The sequence below is a fragment of the Oncorhynchus clarkii genome, chromosome 11 (genome assembly GCF_045791955.1).
Source record: "Oncorhynchus clarkii lewisi isolate Uvic-CL-2024 chromosome 11, UVic_Ocla_1.0, whole genome shotgun sequence".
Classification (NCBI taxonomy): Eukaryota; Metazoa; Chordata; class Actinopteri; order Salmoniformes; family Salmonidae; genus Oncorhynchus; species Oncorhynchus clarkii.
Genome location: NC_092157.1, coordinates 5,171,776 through 5,197,435, shown reverse-complemented (window position 1 = coordinate 5,197,435; position 25,660 = coordinate 5,171,776). Strand labels below are relative to the sequence as shown.

General features: G+C 43.5%; 1 pseudogene; it reads right to left on the bottom strand.

Moving 5' to 3' along the window:
* Positions 1–1,222: 1,222 nt before the first annotated feature.
* Positions 1,223–25,660, bottom strand: part of LOC139420133 (nuclear receptor coactivator 2-like) — a 189,229-nt pseudogene continuing 164,791 nt past the window's right edge.

Below are 25,660 nucleotides of genomic sequence, written 5' to 3'. Positions count from 1 at the left end.
CCGCTGTCCTCCAGGATCCAAAACGTAACATCAGAGTCACAGTTTGCTGCCATTGTGGAACACAGAAAACGTTAGAGGGAGCTGTTCCGCTCCCTCCCTCCGCTGTCCTTCAGGATCCAAAACGTGACATCAGAGTCACATTGTGGAACGCAGAAAACGTTAGAAGGTAGAATGGGTTCGAACGTCAGAGGAACCTGAAGAAGAGGGGGGGGGATCAAAGCGAGGTGAAAAAAAAAAAAAAAAAAACAGTTGACATTTTCTTGAGATGAGATTGTAAAAATGGCAGCTGGCCACTAAGGAATACATTCATCTGAGGAGGATCCCACCGCTGCCACCAGTAGTCTGTCAATCAACCCAGAGTGGGAGGAGCCTCTATGGGGCCTCCAGGCAAAGAGCGAGGGGCCTACTGTCAATCACCCAGAGGGGGAGGGGCCTCTATGGGGCCTCCAGGCAAAGAGCGAGGGGTCTACTGTCAATCACCCAGAGGGGGAGGGGCCTCTATGGGGCCTCCAGGCAAAGAGCGAGGGGCCTACTGTCAATCACCCAGAGGGGGAGGGACCTTTTTGAAGGGGGAGGGGCCTATAGTCATACAGTAGATGGGAAGGGGTCTACAGTAACTCTGCGTCAATAACCAAGTGGGAAAGTGGTATTTACCACATACGACAGGGAAAAATCCTCTTGAACGCCTCTCAAACTGGCGGTGAACTAACTAGTGGTAGACTCATCCATCATCCCTGAGCTCCTACTTCTCCCACACGCCGACCTCTGACGCCACCTACTAAGGAAACGACCTCGATAACAAGCGTTTTTCATGGCAGTTTAAATGCAACAAAACATTATTTATAAAAATAAATCTATTAAAAAGGTTTTTGAACATTAAAATTAGTTTTACAAAGCTGTACTTTTTAGTTGATGGTTCGACGTAGCTTGTTGGCCAATCAGCATTTCTCAACGAGTTCAAAGCACGTCCAACTGGTATGTCTGCCTTTTCCACTTAGTCATGAACCTAGCGTTAGTCACACTAAGCAGACAGACAGACAGACAGACAGACAGACAGACAGACAGCAACACAGACAGACAGAGACAGGCTCACGGGTTCTCCTTTAGAGAGGCGTTTTAGGCTTGCCTCCCTAAACTCTGTGTGGTGCGGTGCTTTCGACCAGGGCCCTGGCTCTAGAAGTCCCATCTTTGCTCTATCACCCCCCCCCCCCCCCCCCTTCACCCCTGGGTGAGCCTCCCAGTGGGGGCAGATAAGAGGCACAGTTTATGCCAGGTGGGTGAGGTTGGAGATCTGGTTGGGCTGGGTAGAGCTGGGTCAGGACACTGCCAGGTCCATTCAAAGAGCTGTTGGTTGATTGGTTGAAGATGAACCAGCGAGCTCATTGGATCCTGGGTATTAGCATCAAGGTGCTGGTTGGCTGAACGCTCCACCAGGGTTAGCAGTATTTCTGTAAACATATGAAGACAAAGAAAGAGAGTGGTTTCACATACACTTAATTACATACATTTCACATACACTTATTACATACATTTCACATACACGTATTACACACATTTCACATACACTTATTACATAGACTTTCACATACACTTAATTACACACATTTCACATACACTTAATTACATACATTTCACATACACTTAATTACACACATTTCACATACACTTAATTACACACATTTCACGTACACTTAGTGCACACATTTCACATAACCTTATTACATACACTTAATTACACACATTTCACATACACTTATTACACACATTTCACATACACTTAATTACACACATTTCACATACACTTATTACACACATTTCACATACACTTATTACACACATTTCACATACACTTATTACATACATTTCACATATACTTATTACACACATTTCACATACACACATTTCACATACACTTATTACACACATTTCACATACACTTATTACACACATTTCACATACACACATTTCACATACACTTATTACACACATTTCACATACACTTATTACACACATTTCACATACACTTAATTACACACATTTCACATACACTTACTACACACATTTCACATACACTTATTACATACACTTTCACATACACTTAATTACACACATTTCACATACACTTATTACACACATTTCACATACACTTAATTACACACATTTCACATACACTTACTACACACATTTCACATACACTTATTACATACACTTTCACATACACTTAATTACACACATTTCACATACACTTATTACACACATTTCACGTACACTTAGTGCACACATTTCACATAACCTTATTACACACATTTCACATACACTTATTACACACATTTCACATACACTTATTACACACATTTCACATACACTTATTACACACATTTCACACACTTAATTACACACATTTCACATACACTCAGCTAGATTGATACATTGTTATTTCATGATAAAAACTCACCTCTCCACACAGTTGACAGATGAACAGAGTATCAACCCTCAACATAATCACCTCTATACTCAAACTAATGGTCGACGGTTTGAATAATTAACATCATTTAAGTGCCAGTATAATTTCGATAGCTTGGCGTTGAAATAAATCAAGTGATTTTAAACGTAACAACCTGAAGTGCTCACAGGCAATCAAACGGTATGCTGCTTCTTGGTTAAATATTCATACTGGGTTAATAGGCTTAAAAGCAACAGAAGAGGCCAACAACATTATTCTCGGACTCTTTATTGACCTTGAGCCAGACCCCCCCAAATTGGGCCGTCGCGGTCCCTTGGGGGTGACGATGTCTCATAGTAATTGTTTTTAAGGTCAATGTCCCTAAAGTTGGAAAATGTGTGCTAGCAGTACAGCAATGGATTTGCCACCCTATGACAAAGAATGTCAATATTCAACAAGTTACTTACTCACTTATACCCACTAAAGGGATACTTTGGGATTTTGTCGAATAGAACGTTTATCTTAGTTCCCCAGAGTCACATGAACTCCTGGATACGATTGTTATGTCTCTGTGTCCAGCATGAAGGAAGTTAGAGGTAATTTCGCAAACCAATGCTAACTAGTCTTGTGCTAACACTAGTTAGCAGCTTTCTTCAAACGTCACACAGAGACAAAAATGGTATCCCACGAGTTTATGACTCTGGGGAAGTAGATAACAGGGCCTCATTACAGATGGTATCCCAGGAGTTCATCTGACTCTGGGGAAGTAGATAACAGGGCCTCATTACAGATGGTATCCCAGGAGTTCACCTGACTCTGGGGAAGTAGATAACAGGGCCTCATGGCCAAAATCCTGAAGTATTCCTTTAATTGTATATCATTGGAAAGCTTAAATTCTCCCAGCTATCAATCAGACCTTTTTGGAATGTTTAGATCAACAGAACTTTGGCCTTTTACGTCTAGGGTATATTTATTTATTATTTATTTATTTTATTTATTTATTTATTTTTTTATCTTCTTTTTTTTAAAATATATTTTTTATTTTTTTGTAATTTTTTACATTTTTTAAAATTATTATTATTATTTTTTTTAATTTTTTTTTAATTTAACCCAGGTAGGCCAGTTGAGAACAAGTTTTCATTTACAACTGCGACCTGGCCAAGATAAAGCAAAGCAGTTCGACACAAACAACAACACAGAGTTACACATGGAGTAAAACAAAACATACAGTCAATAACACAATAGAAAAAAATCTATATACAGTGTGTGCAAATGAAGTAAGGAGGTAAGGCAATAAGTAGGCCGTGGTGGGGAAGTAATTACAATTTAGCAATTAACACTGGAGTGATAGATGTGCAGATTAGGATGTGCAAGTAGAAATACTGGTGTGCAAAAGAGCAGAAAAATTTTTATAAATATGGGGATGAGGTAGGTAGTTGGTTGGATGGGCTGTTTACAGATGAGCTATGTACAGGCACAGTGATCTGTGAGCTGCTCTGACAGCCGACGCCTAAAGTTAGTGAGGGAGATATAAGTCTCCAACTTCAGTGATTTTTGCAATTCGTTCCAGTCATTGGCAGCAGAGAACTGGAAGGAAAGGCGGCTAAAGGTGTTGGCTTTGGGGGATGACCAGTGAAATATACCTGCTGGAGCGCGTCCTACGGGTGGGTGTTGCTATAGGGACCAGTGAGCTGAGTTAAGGCAGAGCTTTACGTGCAAAGACTTATAGATGACCTGGAGCCAGTGGGTTTGGTGACAAATATGTAGCGAGGACCAGCCAACAAGAGCATATAGGTCGCAGTGCTGGGTAGTATATGGGGCCTTGGTGACAAAACGGATGGCAAATTAGAACCGTCCAGAGTAGTGATGCTAGTCGGGCAGGTGCGTGCGGACAGCGATCGGTTGAAGAGCATGCATTTAGCTTTACTAGCATTTAAGAGCAGTTGGAGGCCACGGAAGGAGTGTTGTATGGCATTGAAGCTCGTTTGGAGGTTAGTTAACACAGTGTCCAAAGAAGGGCCAGAGGTATACAGAATGCTGTCGTCTGCGTAGAGGTGGATCAGAGAATCACCAGTAGCAAGAGAGACATCATTGATGTATACAGAGAAAAGAGTTGGCCCGAGAATTTAACCCTGTGGCACCCCCATGGAGACTGCCAGAGGTCCGGACAGCAGGCCCTCCGATTTGACACACTGAACTCTTATCTGAGAAGTAGTTGGTGAACCAGGCGAGGCAGTCATTAGAGAAACCAAGGCTGTCGAGTCAGAATTACCGATATTAAATGGCTTTAAAAGGGTAAAACCCTGATACTTTTTAAACTGTGTTTGACAAGTGGTTCTGAAAGGCCACGAAATTACCTTTCAAATGATACACAATATAACAAATATAACAACTATGTAAAAAAACAAAGAAAAATCACCCATATTGTGCCATTGATCGAATGTTGAAAGCTTAATAATATAATTCCATGTAATTGGACAACTCTGTATTTTTGGATTGTTTTTGTAATGGGTGAATTCTGTGATATCTACAAATCTTTTTAAAACCTTGTTCTAGCTGTGTGTGTGAATTGTGGTGCTTCCATCACCAATGTTAAAATGCAAAAACCTGTTCCATTACATGGAATTACATGTCTAAGCTTCCAACGTTGAAATGTCAATGGCACTATAGGTGCATTTTTGTTTTTAAAACAGAAGTTTTCAAATTAAATTATATATATACATTTTGAAAAGGACATTTTATGACCTTTCAAAACCACTTGGAAAACAACGTTTGTCACGTTCTGACCATCGTTCGTGTGTGTTTTCCTTGTTTTAGTGTTGGTCAGGACGTGAGCTGGGTGGGCATTCTATGTTACATGTCTAGTTTGTCTAGTTCTATGTTTGGCCTGATATGGTTCTCAATCAGAGGCAGGTGTTTGTCATCGTCTCTGATTGGGAACCATATTTAGGTAGCCTGTTTGGTGTTGGGTTTTGTGGGTGATTGTCCTTAGTGTCCTCTGTGTTAGTTTGCACCAGTTTAGGCTGTTTCGGTTTTCATTACGTTTATTATTTTGTAGTGTTTGTACTTAGATTCGTGTTGCTATAGTTTAATAAACATGGATCGCAATCTACACGCCGCATTTTTGGTCCGACTCTCTTTCAACCGAAGAAAACCGTGACAACGTTTTTAAAGCTAATGTATACAGATAATTCTGATGCGTGCCCTAGAGGTCAAAGGTCAAAGTTCGGTCGAACTAAACATTCCCGAAAACGTGTCTGATGGATAGCTGTGAATTTAAGCTTTCCAATGATTTGTGATTAAAGGGTATAAACGTCAGCAATGACCCTCTGATGGAAAGTCCACAACGGACCCTCCCTTTAAAAACACAGGCAACGTCCCAAATGACACCTAAAAGTAGCGTACTATCTAGGGAATAGGGTGCCATATGGGATGGTGTTCCATTTGTGTACTAAACAGTCTGGCCACTGCTAAGTGCACACTGCTACTAATTACATCATCATCGTCGTCTCAGCCTGGGTCAAGCCCCATAACTTTAGCTAGCATTATTACATCATAAAGCTAATTAGACTAAATTATTCACTAGATGTTGTAGGGAGAAGGGGCTCAATTAAGTAGACATACCTAGGCAGGGCAGGCAGAAACTGCATCCTAAGTGGCACCCTTTTCCATATAGTGCACTACTTTTGGACCAGGTCCCAACAGGGAATAGGGTGCCATTTAGGATGCATCCTGGGTCTTGCTATTAGGCATTCCTACTTGTAATGCTTTTTATCCTATACGGGACCGCATCCCCATTTTCCTGTTTACTACTAAACTCCTACGGGCTCCATTGCGTTTGTTTAGAACCAGTTAAGACTTTATCACCACTGTGTTATGTCATGATTACCACTTACAGCGGTCTTCTCGGGGGTCTTGGATTCGACCCTCATTAGACCCCTAATATTGTCTATGAGCTGTAGACTGGTATGTTAAATACACTGCATTCGGAAAGTATCCAGACCTTTACACTGTAACATCACGACAAAGAGAAAACAGGTTTTTTAGAAATGTTCCCTAAATTATTTTAAAAAATTACATTATTAAAAAACACCAAGACTCTTCCTAGAGCTGGACGCCCGGACAACCAAGAACCCGATTGGTCACTCTGACAGAGCTATAGAGTTCCTCTGTGGAGATGGAAGAGCCTTCCAGAAGGACAACCATCTATGTAGCAACCACCCAAATATAGGTGTGCCAAGCTTGTAACATCATACCCAAGAAGACTTGAGGCTGTAATCGCTGCCAAAGGTGCTTCAACAAAGTACTGATTAAAGGGTCTGAATACTTATGTAGATGTGATATCAGTTTTTTTTTTTCCCCCTAACATTTCTAAAAACCTCTTTTTGCTTTGTCATTATGGGGTATTGTGATGTCATTATGGGGTATTGTGATGTCATTATGGGGTATTGTGATGTCATTATGGGCTTTTGTGATGTCATTATGGGCTATTGTGATGTCATTATGGGCTATTGTGATGTCATTATGGGCTATTGTGATGTCATTATGGGGTATTCTGATGTCATTATGGGGTATTGTGATGTCATTATGGGCTATTGTGATGTCATTATGGGCTATTGTGATGTCATTATGGGGTATTGTGATGTCATTAAGGGGTATTGGGATGTCATTATGGGCTATTGTGATGTCATTATGGGCTTTTGTGATGTCATTATGGGCTATTGTGATGTCATTAAGGGGTATTGTGATGTCATTATGGGTGTGTAGATTGATGAGGGGGAAAAACAATGTAATCCATTTTAGAACAAGGATGTAATGTAACAAAATGTGGAAAAAGTCAAGTGGTCGGAATACTTACCGAATGCCCTGTATATCCCTACCATGGTGGCCTATAGGAGTTGTAAACCTTATGTACACTGAGTATACAAAACATTAAGAAACTCTTTCCATGATGTAAACAGACCAGGAGAATCCAGGGGAAAGATATGATCCCTTATTGATGTCACTTGTTAAATCCACTTCAATCAGAGTAGATTAAGGGGAGGAGACAGGTTAAAGAAGGAATTTTATTCTAGCTGTTATTCTATAGACTGGGATCAGTACTATACAGCTGTTATTCTATAGGTTGGGATCAGTACTATACAGCTGTTATTCTATAGGCTGGGATCAGTACTATACAGCTGTTATTCTATAGGCTGGGATCAGTACTACGGATCTGTTATTCTATAGGCTGGGATCAGTACTATACAGCTGTTATTCTATAGGCTGGGATCAGTACTATACAGCTGTTATTCTATAGGCTGGGATCAGTACTACGGATCTGTTATTCTATAGACTGGGATCAGTACTATACAGCTGTTATTCTATAGGCTGGGATCAGTACTATACAGCTGTTATTCTATAGGCTGGGATCAGTACTATACAGCTGTTATTCTATAGGCTGGGATCAGAACTATACAGCTGTTATTCTATAGGTTGGGATCAGTACTATACAGCTGTTATTCTATAGGCTGGGAACAGTACTATACAGCTGTTATTCTATAGGCTGGGATCAGTACTATACAGCTGTTATTCTATAGGCTGGGATCAGTACTATACAGCTGTTATTCTATAGGCTGGGATCAGTACTATACAGCTGTTATTCTATAGGCTGGGATCAGTACTATACAGCTGTTATTCTATAGGCTGGGATCAGAACTATACAGCTGTTATTCTATAGGTTGGGATCAGTACTATACAGCTGTTATTCTATAGGCTGGGAACAGTACTATACAGCTGTTATTCTATAGGCTGGGATCAGTACTATACAGCTGTTATTCTATAGGCTGGGATCAGTACTACTACCGGTACAGAGTCAATGTGGAGGCTATGTACAGGGGGTACCGGTACAGAGTCAATGTGGAGGCTATATACAGGGGGTACCAGTACAGAGTCAATGTGGAGGCTATATACAGGGGGTACCGGCACTGAGTCAATGTGGAGGCTATATACAGGGGGTACCAGTACAGAGTCAATGTGGAGACTATATACAGGGGCTACCGGTACAGAGCCAATGTGGAGGCTATATACAGGGGGTACCGGTACAGAGTCAATGTGGAGGCTATATACAGGGGGTACCGGCACTGAGTCAATGTGGAGGCTATATACAGGGGGTACCAGTACAGAGTCAATGTGGAGACTATATACAGGGGCTACCGGTACAGAGTCAATGTGGAGGCTATATACAGGGGGTACCGGTACAGAGTCAATGTGGAGGCTATATACAGGGGGTACCGGTACAGAGTCAATGTGGAGGCTATATACAGGGGGTAGCGGTACTGAGTCAGGGTGGAGGCTATATACAGGGGGTACTGGTACTGAGTCAGGGTGGAGGCTCTATACAGGGGGTATTGGAGCCAGAGTGTGGGGGTACAGGTTAGAGGTCATCTGTACATGTAGCTAGGGGTCACTACTATACAGGGGGTACCGAGCCAGAGTTTGGGGGTACAGGTTAGAGGTCATCTGTACATGTAGCTAGGGGTCACTACGCACTTCATTCAAGTGGCAAAAAACAATGATTGACAGCTTAAAATAATTTACAAATAATTATCCAGTTTTTCAAAAGTATCTGTAAACTGATACAATATTTTTTTGCTGAATAACAGATTCCAGTTCCAGGATTGTTGTTGTTAATCTGTTATATCCGTTTCTCCCCAAACCTTCAGGTAACTGATTAAATTAGATTTAAAAACCGGATAAAACTACACCTTATGGAACAGCCGGGACTGTGAAGGTGACACACACACACACAGGCACAGACACACTACACACACACACACACACTACACACTACACACACACACACACAGGCACAGACACACACGATAACATACACACTACACACACACACACGATAACATACACACACACACACGATAACATACACACAGGCACACACACACACGATAACATACACACTACACACACTACACACGATAACATACACACACACACATGATAACATACACACACACACACACACACACACGATAACATACACACTACACACGATAACATACACACACACACACACACGATAACATACACACACACACACACACACACATGATAACATACACACACACACACGATAACATACACACACACACACACACACGATAACATACACACACGATAACATACACACACACACACACACACACACACACACGGTAACATACACACTACACTACACACACGATAACATACACACACACACAAGATAACATACACACTACACACACACACACGATAACACACACACACACACACACGATAACATACACACACACACACGATAACATACACACACACACACACGATAACATACACACACACACACACGATAACATACACACACACACACGATAACATACACACACGATAACATACACACTACACACACACACACAATAACATACACACACACACACGATAACATACACACATGGATGTTGTATTGTAGATATGTGGTAGTAGAGTAGAGGCCTGAAGGAAAACACTTAATGTGTTGTGAACGTTTTGTAATGTTTTTAAAAAATGTTATAAATTCTATTATTTTGCTGGACAAATACAAACATTAGGAAAGTGTTACTAATGTTTAGTATACCCAGTGTATGTTTCTAAATAGTTCTAACTGTTTATGAAGGGTTATGTGTGCTTTATGTAGTGTACCGGTTCTTGTCCCATGGAGGTGATCTCAGGTGAGGTGATGTCCATCTGTCCAGCCATCTGACCCATGCTGGCGTTGGTTGCCATGGAGACGTTGTGGTTCATTCCGTTGCCGTTGTACATGGCCGCGCCCCCGTTAGTCTGCTGCTGCTGGGTGAACTGGGGCGGAGACTGCTGAGTACTGAACATACTGGAGAGAAGAGATACAGAGAGAGAGAGAGAGAGAGAGAGAGAGAGAGAGAGAGAGAGAGAGACAGAGAGAGAGAGAGACAGAGAGAGAGATACAGAGAGAGAGAGAGAGACAGAGAGAGAGAGACAGAGACACACACAGAGAGAGAGAGAGAGAGAGAGAGAGAGAGAGAGAGAGAGAGAGACAGAGAGAGAGAGACAGATAGAGAGACAGAGAGAGACAGAGACAGAGACACACAGAGAGAGAGAGAGAGAGAGAGAGAGAGAGAGAGAGAGAGAGAGACAGAGAGATACAGAGAGAGAGAGACAGAGAGAGAGAGATACAGAGAGAGAGATACAGAGAGAGAGATACAGAGAGAGAGAGAGAGAGAGATACAGAGAGAGAGAGACAGAGAGAGAGAGATACAGAGAGAGAGATACAGAGAGAGAGATACAGAGAGAGAGATACAGAGAGAGAGATACAGAGAGAGAGATACAGAGAGAGAGAGAGAGACAGAGAGAGATAGAGAGAGAGAGAGATACAGAGAGAGAGAGATACAGAGAGAGAGAGAGAGAGAGATACAGAGAGAGAGAGAGAGAGATACAGAGAGAGAGATACAGAGAGAGAGATACAGAGAGAGAGATACAGAGAGAGAGAGATACAGAGAGACAGAGATACAGAGAGACAGAGAGATACAGAGAGAGAGAGATACAGAGAGACAGAGAGAGAGATACAGAGAGAGAGAGAGAGAGAGACAGAGAGAGAGAGAGAGAGACAGAGAGAGATACAGAAAGAGAGAGAGACAGAGAGAGACAGAGACACAGAGAGAGAGAGATAGAGAGAGAGAGAGACAGAGAGATAGAGAGAGAGAGAGAGAGAGATACAGAGAGAGAGAGAGGGAGAGAGAGACAGAGAGAGAGATACAGAGAGATACAGAGAGAGAGAGATACAGAGAGAGAGAGAGACAGAGAGGGATACAGAGAGAGAGAGAGATACAGAGAGAGAGACAGACAGAGAAAGAGATACAGAGACACACGATAACACACACACACACACACAATTAGACCCAACCAAATCATGAGAAAACAAAAAGATAATTACTTGACACATTGGAAAGAATTAACAAAAAAACAGAGCAAACTAGAATGCTATTTGGCCCTAAACAGAGAGTACACAGCGGCAGAATACCTGACCACTGTGACTGACCCAAAATTAAGGAAAGCTTTGACTATGTACAGACTCAGTGAGCATAGCCTTGCTATTGAGAAAGGCCGCCGTAGGCAGACATGGCTCTCAAGAGAAGACAGGCTATGTGCTCACTGCCCACAAAATGAGGTGGAAACTGAGCTGCACTTCCTAACCTCCTGCCCAATGTATGACCATATTAGAGAGACATATTTCCCTCAGATTACACAGATCCACAAAGAATTCGAAAACAAATCCAAATTTGAAAAACTCCCATATCTACTGGGTGAAATTCCACAGTGTGCCATCACAGCAGCAAGATTTGTGACCTGTTGCCACGAGAAAAGGGCAACCAGTGAAGAACACACACCATTGTAAATACAACCCATATTTATGCTTATTTATTTTATCTTGTGTCCTTTAACCATTTGTACATTGTTAAAACACTGTGTATATATATATATAATATGACATTTGTAATGTCTTTACTGTTTTGAAACCTCTGTATGTGTAATGTTTACTGTTAATTTTTGTTGTTTTTCACTTTATATATTAACTTTGTATGTTGTCTACCTCACTTGCTTTGGCAATGTTAACACGTTTCCCATGCCAATAAAGCCCTTGAATTGAATTGAAATTGAGAGAGAGACAGAGAGAGAGAGAGCGAGACACAGAGAGAGACAGAGAGACACAGAGAGAGAGAGACGCAGAGACAGAAAAAGCGATTGAGTGAATGTGAGTGAGTTTGCCTTTATACTCAACTATAGAGAATGAGTGGCCTTGTGGTTAGTGTCTGCCCTGAGATCGTTCCCTGGTTGAGTCATACCAAAGACTGTATTAATGGAACCAGGGACTCAACATTGTGGAACTCAGCATTAAGGACGTGGAACTCAGCATTGTGGAACTCAGCATTAAGGAAGTGGAACTCTGCATTGTGGAACTCAGCATTAAGGACGTGGAACTCTGCATTGTGGAACTCAGCATTACGGATGTTGAACTCAGCATTAAGGAGGTGATTGGGCGTCCTGTCCAGGGGGTGTAGCTACTAGTTAATATGTTCCATCTTTACAACCTCTGTTTATTAACAGTCACTCTGTGACGTCCCCCCATCTCCCCCCTCATCTCCCCCCTCTCCCTCTCCCCCATCTTCCTCTCCACCTCTCACCTGTTCCCTCCCATGTTCCCCTGCGGGGGCCAACCGTTAATGTCAGGCAAGCCCTGAAAGGCGGCATTGCCCTGGCCCTGCTGTTGCATTATGGGAGACTGGGCGTGGGCCATCCTGGGGGACAGCAGGGGACTCTGGGGTGTGGTGGGCCCTCCAAACCCTCCGTCAGGCTGCTGGGACATACCTGGTGGGGTTAGAGGTCAGGGGTCAGGGTTAAACGACATACTCTGATCACCATGTGGGTTGTAACAATACATTGAATAAATAAAACACTTTTTCTTGAGAGACAAAATCACAAAGTGCTGGAGCGCTACTTTAAAATATCTTTTCAAACTGACCTGTATAAAAGGTGTACATTTACACTAGTAATCTAAAATGTGAAGTTAGCAATTATCAATACAGGTATAATTCATTATTATAGAGTACATACAGGCACAAACACAATGCCCATAACACACACAGGAAACATAAAACAACTAATGACTGAAACAGACCAATCACATCAGTTATTATCTGCTGACCTATTACGCGTTTAAACACAAAGTTATGATTAAGGTCATGTGATAAGGGTGTAGGGTTTAGGGTTTAGGGAGTGTGCAGGCATTAAAGGGGGAGTGAGGACTACACGCAGGTTAGTGTGTGTCCCAAATTAAAACATATTCCTTCCACTATGGAGGCAATAGGGTACCATTGTGTGAGCAGTCAAAAGAGGGGTAGGGAGAGGAGGTACGAGAGGACGAGGGAGATAGGAGAGAGAGAGGGAAGAGGGGTAGGGAGAGGAGGTACGAGAGGACGAGGGAGATAGGAGAGAGAGAGGGAAGAGGGGTAGGGAGAGGAGGTACGAGAGGACGAGGGAGATAGGAGAGAGAGAGGGAAGAGGGGTAGGGAGAGGAGGTACGAGAGGACGAGGGAGATAGGAGAGAGAGAGGGAAGAGAGGTAGGGAGAGGAGGTACGAGAGGACGAGGGAGACAGGAGAGAGTGACAGGGAAGAGAGGTAGGGAGAGGAGGTACGAGAGGATGAGGGAGACAGGAGAGAGAGAGGGAAGAGGGGTAGGGAGAGGAGGTACGAGAGGACGAGGGAGATAGGAGAGAGAGAGGGAAGAGAGGTAGGGAGAGGAGGTACGAGAGGACGAGGGAGACAGGAGAGAGTGACAGGGAAGAGAGGTAGGGAGAGGAGGTACGAGAGGATGAGGGAGACAGGAGAGAGAGAGGGAAGAGGGGTAGGGAGAGGAGGTACGAGAGGATGAGGGAGACAGGAGAGAGAGAGGGAAGAGGGGTAGGGAGAGGAGGTACGAGAGGACGAGGGAGACAGGAGAGAGTGACAGGGAAGAGAGGTAGGGAGAGGAGGTACGAGAGGATGAGGGAGACAGGAGAGAGAGAGGGAAGAGGGGTAGGGAGAGGAGGTACGAGAGTACGAGGGAGACAGGAGAGAGAGAGGGAAGAGAGGTAGGGAGAGGAGGTACGAGAGGACGAGGGAGACAGGAGAGAGTGACAGGGAAGAGAGGTAGGGAGAGGAGGTACGAGAGGATGAGGGAGACAGGAGAGAGAGAGGGAAGAGGGGTAGGGAGAGGAGGTACGAGAGTACGAGGGAGACAGGAGAGAGAGAGGGAAGAGGGGTAGGGAGAGGAGGTACGAGAGTACGAGGGAGACAGGAGAGAGAGAGGGAAGAGGGGTAGGGAGAGGAGGTACGAGAGGACGAGGGAGATAGGAGAGAGAGAGGGAAGAGGGGTAGGGAGAGGAGGTACGAGAGGACGAGGGAGACAGGAGAGAGAGAGGGAAGAGCGGTAGGGAGAGGAGGTACGAGAGGACGAGGGAGACAGGAAAGAGAGACAGGGAAGAGGGGTAGGTAGAGGAGGTACGAGAGGACGAGGGAGACAGGAGAGAGAGACAGGGAAGAGGGGTTGGGATAGAGGGAAGAGAGGACGAGGGAGACAGGAGAGAGTGACAGGGAAGAGGGGTAGGGAGAGGAGGTACGAGAGGACGAGGGAGACAGGAGAGAGAGAGGGAAGAGGGGTAGGGAGAGAGGGAAGAGAGGATGAGGGAGACAGGAGAGAGAGAGGGAAGAGGGGTAGGGAGAGGAGGAACGAGAGGACGAGGGAGACAGGAGAGAGAGCAGGGAAGAGGGGTAGGGAGAGAGGGAAGAGAGGACGAGGGAGACAGGAGAGAGAGAGGGAAGAGGGGTAGGGAGAGAGGGAAGAGAGGACGAGGGAGACTGGAGAGAGAGAGGGAAGAGGGGTAGGGAGAGGAGGTACGAGAGGACGAGGGAGACTGGAGAGAGAGAGAGAAGAGAATCTTTATTTTGGTGCGTGACAACGTATGGGATTATCTGGGAGAATAAGCGAGTTAATAACAATACAATTTATGCCTGATTCAATATTGATCTAATTGATATGAAATAATGGGAAAGTCTCTAATCACCAGTCAAATGGGCCAGTAACCGAAAGGTCGCTGGTTCGAAATCCCCGAGCAGACTAGGTGAAAAATCGGTCGATGTGCCCTTGAGCAAAGCACTTAACACTAATTGCGCCTGTAAATCCCCCTGGATAAGAGCGTCTGCTAAATGACTAACATGTTCATGTAACATCAAGCAGCCTAAGACCCAATAAAGGGCGCTGTAACACACAGGGTCAATGTTTCAGTGAATGCAGCACTACCATGGAACGGGAATCTAGTTCATACAGTATGTCTATATATAGTATAGTTGTATATATAGTATGTGTGTCTGCTGCCCTCTAGTGGAATATATTTTTTAGGGCCTAAATCATGGGTTCTTAAACTACGGGTCAGGACCCAACGTGGGCCCTGGGCAGGTGAGAGGTGGGTCGCGAAGTTTTGAGAATACATCTATAATCTTCAATTTGGGTCGTTGGGAGGAAGATGTGGGTCTCGAGAGGACGGTACATTTTGAATTTGGGTCTCGAGCTGAAAAATTTTAAGAACTGCCCCTCCCCCTCTCTCCTCATTGGACTAGAGGAGTATGATTGTACCGTGGTGGAAAACTGACACAGTTATTGACTATTGTCTAAATTAATTATATTTCAGTTGATTATTTGAATGATATCTTATAAGAACTATTTTCTGTTTTTGTATTAATTTGTTAGCAATTTAGTGGTACAACTCTTGTAATGCTGTGCGACTGGAGTCCAGAGCGATTAGCGCCTTCTTGACGTCGGGTTTCAGTTTAATTATTTACAAAATATTATCTATATTATTATTATAAAATATAATCACGTTTTTTTGACAGGGGAATAATTTTCCAATCATTGAAAATATATATATATTGTTTAAATAATTCTGTTCCACTGTTCAACCAGCAGAATAATGTTCTGAACCGGGTCCAACCAGCGGAATAATGTTCTGAACCGGGTCCAACCAGCAGAATAATGTTCTGAACCGGGTCCAACCAGCAGAATAATGTTCTGAACCGGGTCCAACCAGCAGAATAATGTTCTGAACCGGGTCCAACCAGCAGAATAATGTTCTGAACCGGGTCCAACCAGCAGAATAATGTTCTGAACCGGGTCCAACCAGCAGAATAATGTTCTGAACCGGGTCCAACCAGCAGAATAATGTTCTGAACCGGGTCCAACCAGCAGAATAATGTTCTGAACCGGGTCCAACCAGCAGAATAATGTTCTGAACTGGGTCCAACCAGCAGAATAATGTTCTGAACCGGGTCCAACCAGCAGAATAATGTTATGAACCAGGTCCAACCAGCAGAATAATGTTCTGAACCGGGTCCAACCAGCAGAATAATGTTCTGAACCGGGTCCAACCGGTTTATATCGTTCCGTTCTGTTCTTTTTTAAACCGCTTCTATTCTGATTTGTTTTTACATTTAGCTGGACATTAAGTTACTTCACCAAGCAGATGGAGAGTCGTTAGGAAAGTCGTTAAAAGCTATTTGTATTTTGCCGTAACAGCAGGGTTTAATCATAACGGAAGAGAAACACACACACACACACACACACACACACACACACACACACACACACACACACACACACACACACACACACACACACACACACACACACACACACACACACACACACACACACACACACACACACACACATCTTGGCCGATATCCAGATGTCCAGACCATCATACAGTTCTTTCTGCCATTTTCGATGAGTGTGGACATTTACCAGCCGAAAGTGAACGAGAGAAATTGTGCAAATGAACCCGAGTTATGAGAGACATGCTTGACTGAAGGAAAAGAAGAATGGAGAGGAGGACAACAGAGCTAGGAGGAAGGACAGGGGAACCGACGGTTTTACCGGTTTAGCCCACAAGGGGGCGCCAAAAACACACACACGAAATGAGCACAAGTAATAGTGAATTTCCATGGAGGCTGGTAGGAAGCACAGGGGCAAATGGCACCTGTACAGATAACTCCAGAGCCCTTTGACTTCTCAAACACGGCAGAAAGCTAACAATCCATCTCCTTATTAATTCAGCCACTTACTTAGATAACGAACAAGTACCCATATACACAGCTGGAAGAGTATGGCTCATCTTAGACAGTTCTAACATACAGGGCAAGTATTCAGACTGAATACTCATGTAAAAGTGATATTTCAGATTATTTTTTTTTTATATATCTGCAAAAATACCTGAAATCGTGTTTTTGATTTGTCATTATTGTATGTAGATTGATGAGGGAAAAAAAGTATTTTAATCAATTTTAGAATAAGGCTGTCATGTAATAAAATGTGGAAAAAGTCAAGGGGTCTGAATACTTTCTGAATGCACTGTATCTGATGGCAAACATTTAGAGGTGAATTGCATGAAGGGAAACTTCATCACCTCATGTGTGTCACTTTCACAACAGAGAGACTAACCAATAGAAATACTGTAGAACTCTGTGGAGTCACCAGCTCCCACTTTCACAACAGAGAGACTAACCAATAGAAATACTGTAGAACTCTGTGGAGTCACCAGCTCCCACAACAGAGAGACTAACCTATAGAAATACTGTAGAACTCTGTGGAGTCACCAGCTCCCACAACAGAGAGACTAACCCATAGAAATACTGTAGAACTCTGTGGAGTCACCAGCTCCCACAACAGAGAGACGAACCAATAGAAATACTGTAGAACTCTGTGGAGTCACCAGCTCCCACTTTCACAACAGAGAGACTAACCAATAGAAATACTGTAGAACTCTGTGGAGTCACCAGCTCCCACTTTCCCAACAGAGAGACTAACCAATATAAATACTATAGAACTCTGTGGAGTCACCAGCTCCCACAACAGAAAGACTAACCAATAGAAATACTGGAGAACTCTGTGGAGTCACCAGCTCCCACAACAGAGAGACTAACCAATAGAAATACTATAGAACTCTGTGGAGTCACCAGCTCCCACTTTCACAACAGAGAGACTAACCTATAGAAATACTGTAGAACTCTGTGGAGTCACCAGCTCCCACAACAGAGAGACTAACCCATAGAAATACTGTAGAACTCTGTGGAGTCACCAGCTCCCACAACAGAGAGACGAACCAATAGAAATACTGTAGAACTCTGTGGAGTCACCAGCTCCCACTTTCACAACAGAGAGACTAACCAATAGAAATACTGTAGAACTCTGTGGAGTCACCAGCTCCCACTTTCCCAACAGAGAGACTAACCAATAGAAATACTATAGAACTCTGTGGAGTCACCAGCTCCCACAACAGAAAGACTAACCAATAGAAATACTGGAGAACTCTGTGGAGTCACCAGCTCCCACAACAGAGAGACTAACCAATAGAAATACTGTAGAACTCTGTGGAGTCACCAGCTCCCACTTTCACAACAGAGAGACTAACCAATAGAAATACTATAGAACTCTGTGGAGTCACCAGCTCCCACAACAGAAAGACTAACCAATAGAAATACTGTAGAACTCTGTGGAGTCACCAGCTCCCACAACAGAGAGACTAACCAATAGAAATACTGTAGAACTCTGTGGAGTCACCAGCTCCCACAACAGAGAGATTAACCAATAGAAATACTGTAGAACTCTGTGGAGTCACCAGCTCCCACTTTCACAACAGAGAGACTAACAAATAGAAATACTATAGAACTCTGTGGAGTCACCAGCTCCCACAACAGAAAGACTAACCAATAGAAATACTGGAGAACTCTGTGGAGTCACCAGCTCCCACAACATAGAGACTAACCCATAGAAATACTGTAGAACACTGTGGAGTCACCAGCTCCCACTTTCACAACAGAGAGACTAACCCATAGTAATACTGTAGAACTCTGTGGAGTCACCAGCTCCCACTTTCATAACAGAGAGACTAACACATAGAAATACTGTAGAACTCTGTGGAGTCACCAGCTCCCACTTTCACAACAGAGAGACTAACCCATAGAAATACTATAGAACTCTGTGGAGTCACCAGCTCCCACAACAGAGAGACTAACCAATATAAATACTGTAGAACTCTGTGGAGTCACCAGCTCCCACAACAGAGAGACTAACACATAGAAATACTGTAGAACTCTGTGGAGTCACCAGCTCCCACTTTCACAACAGAGAGACTAACCCATAGAAATACTGTAGAACTCTGTGGAGTCACCAGCTTCCACAACAGAGAGACTAACCCATAGAAATACTGTAGAACTCTGTGGAGTCACCATCTCCCACAACAGAGAGACTAACCAATAGAAATACTGTAGACCTCTATGGAGTCACCAGCTCCCACAACAGAGAGACTAACCAATAGAAATACTGTAGAACTCTGTGGAGTCACCAGCTCCCACTTTCACAACAGAGAGACTAACCAATAGAAATACTATAGAACTCTGTGGAGTCACCAGCTCCCACAACAGAAAGACTAACCAATAGAAATACTGGAGAACTCTGTGGAGTCACCAGCTCCCACAACAGAGAGACTAACCCATAGAAATACTGTAGAACTCTGTGGAGTCACCAGCTCCCACTTTCACAACAGAGAGACTAACCAATATAAATACTATAGAACTCTGTGGAGTCACCAGCTCCCACAACAGAAAGACTAACCAATAGAAATACTGTAGAACTCTGTGGAGTCACCAGCTTCCACAACAGAGAGACTAACCAATAGAAATACTGTAGAACTCTGTGGAGTCACCAGCTCCCACAACAGAGAGACTAACCAATAGAAATACTGTAGAACTCTGTGGAGTCACCAGCTCCCACTTTCACAACAGAGAGACTAACCAATAGAAATACTGTAGAACTCTGTGGAGTCACCAGCTCCCACAACAGAGAGACTAACCAATAGAAATACTGTAGAACTCTGTGGAGTCACCAGCTCCCACAACAGAGAGACTAACCAATAGAAATACTGTAGAACTCTGTGGAGTCACCAGCTCCCACTTTCACAACAGAGAGACTAACACATAGACATACTGTAGAACTCTGTGGAGTCACTAGCTATCTCTTTCACAACAGAGAGACTAACCCATAGAAATACTGTAGAACTCTGTGGAGTCACCAGCTCCCACAACAGAGAGACTAACCTATAGAAATACTGTAGAACTCTGTGGAGTCACCAGCTCCCACAACAGAGAGACTAACCCATATAAATACTGTAGAACTCTGTGGAGTCACCAGCTCCCACAACAGAGAGACTAACCCATAGAAATACTGTAGAACTCTGTGGAGTCACCAGCTCCCACTTTCACAACAGAGAGACTAACCAATAGAAATACTGTAGAACTCTGCGGAGTCACCAGCTCCCACAACATAGAGACTAACCCATAGAAATACTGTAGAACTCTGTGGAGTCACCAGCTCCCACTTTCACAACAGAGAGACTAACCAATATAAATACTGTAGAACTTTGTGGAGTCACCAGCTCCCACATCAGAAAGACTAACCAATAGAAATACTGTAGAACTCTGTGGAGTCACCAGCTCCCACAACAGAGAGACTAACCAATAGAAATACTGTAGAACTCTGTGGAGTCACCAGCTCCCACAACAGAGAGACTAACCAATAGAAATACTGTAGAACTCTGTGGAGTCACCAGCTCCCACTTTCACAACAGAGAGACTAACCAATAGAAATACTATAGAACTCTGTGGAGTCACCAGCTCCCACAACAGAAAGACTAACCAATAGAAATACTGGAGAACTCTGTGGAGTCACCAGCTCCCACAACATAGAGACTAACCCATAGAAATACTGTAGAACTCTGTGGAGTCACCAGCTCCCACTTTCACAACAGAGAGACTAACCAATAGAAATACTGTAGAACTCTGTGGAGTCACCAGCTCCCACAACAGAGAGACTAACCAATAGAAATACTGTAGAACTCTGTGGAGTCACCAGCTCCCACAACAGAGAGACTAACCAATAGAAATACTGTAGAACACTGTGGAGTCACCAGCTCCCACAACAGAGAGACTAACCCATAGAAATACTGTAGAACTCTGTGGAGTCACCAGCTCCCACAACAGAGAGACTAACCAATAGAAATACTGTAGAACTCTGTGGAGTCACCAGCTCCCACTTTCACAACAGAGAGACTAACACATAGAAATACTGTAGAACTCTGTGGAGTCACCAGCTATCACTTTCACAACAGAGAGACTAACCCATAGACATACTGTAGAACTCTGTGGAGTCACCAGCTATCACTTTCACAACAGAGACTAACCCATAGAAATACTGTAGAACTCTGTGGAGTCACCAGCTCCCACAACAGAGAGACTAACCCATAGAAATACTGTAGAACTCTGTGGAGTCACCAGCTCCCACTTTCACAACAGAGAGACTAACCAATAGAAATACTGTAGAACTCTGTGGAGTCACCAGCTCCCACAACAGAGAGACTAACCTATAGAAATACTGTAGAACTCTGTGGAGTCACCAGCTCCCACAACAGAGAGACTAACCCATAGAAATACTGTCGAACTCTGTGGAGTCACCAGCTCCCACAACAGAGAGAGAGACTAACCAATAGAAATACTGTAGAACTCTGTGGAGTCACCAGCTCCCACTTTCACAACAGAGAGACTAACCCATAGAAATACTGTCGAACTCTGTGGAGTCACCAGCTCCCACAACAGAGAGACTAACCCATAGAAATACTGTCGAACTCTGTGGAGTCACCAGCTCCCACAACAGAGAGACTAACCAATAGAAATACTGTAGAACTCTGCGGAGTCACCAGCTCCCACAACAGAGAGACTAACCCATAGAAATACTGTAGAACTCGGTGGAGTCACCAGCTCCCACTTTCACAACAGAGAGACCAACCAATATAAATACTGTAGAACTCTGTGGAGTCACCAGCTCCCACTTTCACAACAGAGAGACTAACCAATAGAAATACTGTAGAACTCTGTGGAGTCACCAGCTCCCACTTTCACAACAGAGAGACTAACCAAAATAAATACTGTAGAACTCTGTGGAGTCACCAGCTCCCACAACAGAGAGACTAACCCATAGAAATACTGTAGAACTCTGTGGAGTCACCAGCTCCCACAACAGAGAGACTAACCAATAGAAATACTGTAGAACTCTGTGGAGTCACCAGCTCCCACTTTCACAACAGAGAGACTAACCAATAGAAATACTGTAGAACTCTGTGGTGTCACCAGCTCCCACAACAGAGAGACTAACCAATATAAATACTGTAGAACTCTGTGGAGTCACCAGCTCCCACAACAGAGAGACTAACCAATAGAAATACTGTAGAACTCTGTGGAGTCACCAGCTCCCACAACAGAGAGACTAACACATAGAAATACTGTAGAACTCTGTGGAGTCATCAGCTCCCACAACAGAGAGACTAACCAATATAAATACTGTAGAACTCTGTGGAGTCACCAGCTCCCACAAAAGAGAGACTAACCAATAGAAATACTGTAGAATTCTGTGGAGTCACCCACTTTCTCTTCACAACAAACACGTGACTGGCTCAACTGTTCTGGGGAACTATTGACAAGCTACATAATGTAAAAATTATGTGACGAGTGAAATGAAGAACGCAATCTGCTTGATCTCTTAGCATGTTGCACAAGTTGACTGTAGGTATTTACTTATAGTATATTGGATGCAGTGTCGCAGCGGTCTAAGACACTGCATCGCAGTGCTAGAGGCGTCACTACAGACCCTGGATCGATCCCAGGCTGTGTGGCAGTCGGCCGCGACCGGGAGACCCATGAGGCGTTTCCTTCGACACGTTGGTGCGGCTGGCGTCAGGGTAGTGTGTCAAGAAGCCGTGCGGCTTGGTTGGGCTGTGTGTCGGAGGACGCACGGCTCTCGACCTTCGCCTCTCCCGAGTCCGTACGGGAGTTGCAGCGATGAGACAAGACTGTAACTACCAATTGGCTTTGGGGTAAAACAAGTCAAAACGTCCAACAACAAAAAAGTATATTGATGATATGGGAATAACCCCGGTATACAGTGTACACGGTACACCAACCAACCCTAACACACACACCAACACGGGGGTTTAGTACTCTATATCATCTACTGCATCTTTATGTAAGGTAGTAGTTTTGGAATTGTTAGCTAGATTACTCGTTAGTTATTACTGCATTGTCAGAACTAGAAGCACAAGCATTTCGCTACACTCGCATTAACATCTGCTAACCATGTGTATGTGACAAATAACATTTGATTTGATTTTGGGTTATAAGGCAGTTTGGGAACTGAAAGGCACTGAGCTTCTGTATATGAGGGCTGACTACAGCCCCAAACTGTCCTGCACCCGTCATCATCATCTGGGAGAGCCATGCAGGGGGCAGAGAGAGGAGGGCAGGCTGGGGGAGAGGGGTGAGGAGAAGGGGCTGGTAGAGGGGTGAGGAGGAGGAGGAGGGGGTGAAGCCAGGGGCTGGGCCTGTACTGTTACCGTAGCTGGGTGGGAAGGGGAACTGCTGAGGGTTGGTGGTCTGGGGGATCCGGGGGTTACTCAGCCCTCCTGATTGGTCACTGGCAGCAGCCATGTTGGCGGCGGCCATATTGGGAGGTAGGTTGAGTCCCTGGGCTCTCATCACCATGTTCCTCTGTTGTTGTTGTTGTTGTTGTTGTTGTTGTTGTCTCTGGTGCTCCAGCTGGCGTTGTCTGAGGTGGTTACTGAGCAGCTCCCGCTGACGCTGGGCTAACATCTGAGCATTGATGGTCCCCTGGAGGGAGAGGCGGAGAAAGGGATTGAACTAGATGTTTCTTACAAAAATGTTATGCTGAATTAAATTACATTTCTATCATATTCCATTACTATGTGAGAATTTCAGTAAATTACCTGGTTGGGTTGTTGTACTGTAGAGGATCATATTGATATATAATCTCAGTTACCTGGTTGGGGTTGTTGGACTGTAGAGGTTCATATTGATATATAATCTCAGTTACCTGGTTGGGGTTGTTGGACTGTAGAGGTTCATATTGATATATAATCTCAGTAAATTACCTGGTTGGGGTTGTTGGACTGTAGAGGATCATATTGATATATAATCTCAGTAAATGACCTGGTTGGGGTTGTTGGACTGTAGAGGTTCATATTGATATATAATCTCAGTTACCTGGTTGGGGTTGTTGGACTGTAGAGGATCATATTGATATATAATCTCAGTAAATTACCTGGTTGGGTTGTTGGACTGTAGAGGATCATATTGATATATAATCTCAGTAAATGACCTGGTTGGGGTTGTTGGACTGTAGAGGTTCATATTGATATATAATCTCAGTTACCTGGTTGGGGTTGTTGGACTGTAGAGGTTCATATTGATATATAATCTCAGTAAATTACCTGGTTGGGGTTGTTGGACTGTAGAGGATCATATTGATATATAATCTGAGTTACCTGGTTGGGGTTGTTGGACTGTAGAGGTTCATATTGATATATAATCTCAGTAAATGACCTGGTTGGGTTGTTGGACTGTAGAGGATCATATTGATATGTAATCTCAGTTACCTGGTTGGGGTTGTTGGACTGTAGAGGATCATATTGATATATAATCTCAGTTACCTGGTTGGGGTTGTTGGACTGTAGAGGATCATATTGATATATAATCTCAGTTACCTGGTTGGGGTTGTTGGACTGTAGAGGTTCATATTGATATATAATCTCAGTTACCTGGTTGGGGTTGTTGGACTGTAGAGGTTTATATTGATATATAATATCAGGAAGTTACCTGGTTGGGGTTGTTGGACTGTAGAGGATCATATTGATATATAATCTCAGTTACCTGGTTGGGGTTGTTGGACTGTAGAGGTTCATATTGATATATAATCTCAGTTACCTGGTTGGGGTTGTTGGACTGTAGAGGGTTATATTGATATATAATCTCAGTTACCTGGTTGGGGTTGTTGGACTGTAGAGGATCATATTGATATATAATCTCAGTAAATTACCTGGTGGGGTTGTTGGACTGTAGAGGATCATATTGATATATAATCTCAGTTACCTGGTTGGGGTTGTTGGACTGTAGAGGTTCATATTGATATATAATCTCAGTTACCTGGTTGGGGTTGTTGGACTGTAGAGGGTTATATTGATATATAATCTCAGTTACCTGGTTGGGGTTGTTGGACTGTAGAGGATCATATTGATATATAATCTCAGTTACCTGGTTGGGGTTGTTGGACTGTAGAGGATCATATTGATATATAATCTCAGTAAATTACCTGGTTGGGGTTGTTGGACTGTAGAGGATCATATTGATATATAATCTCAGTAAATTACCTGGTTGGGGTTGTTGGACTGTAGAGGATCATATTGATATATAATCTCAGTAAATTACCTGGTTGGGGTTGTTGTACTGTAGAGGATCATATTGATATATAATCTCAGTTACCTGGTGGGGTTGTTGGACTGTAGAGGTTCATATTGATATATAATCTCAGTAAATGACCTGGTTGGGTTGTTGGACTGTAGAGGATCATATTGATATGTAATCTCAGTTACCTGGTTGGGGTTGTTGGACTGTAGAGGTTCATATTGATATATAATCTCAGTTACCTGGTTGGGGTTGTTGGACTGTAGAGGATCATATTG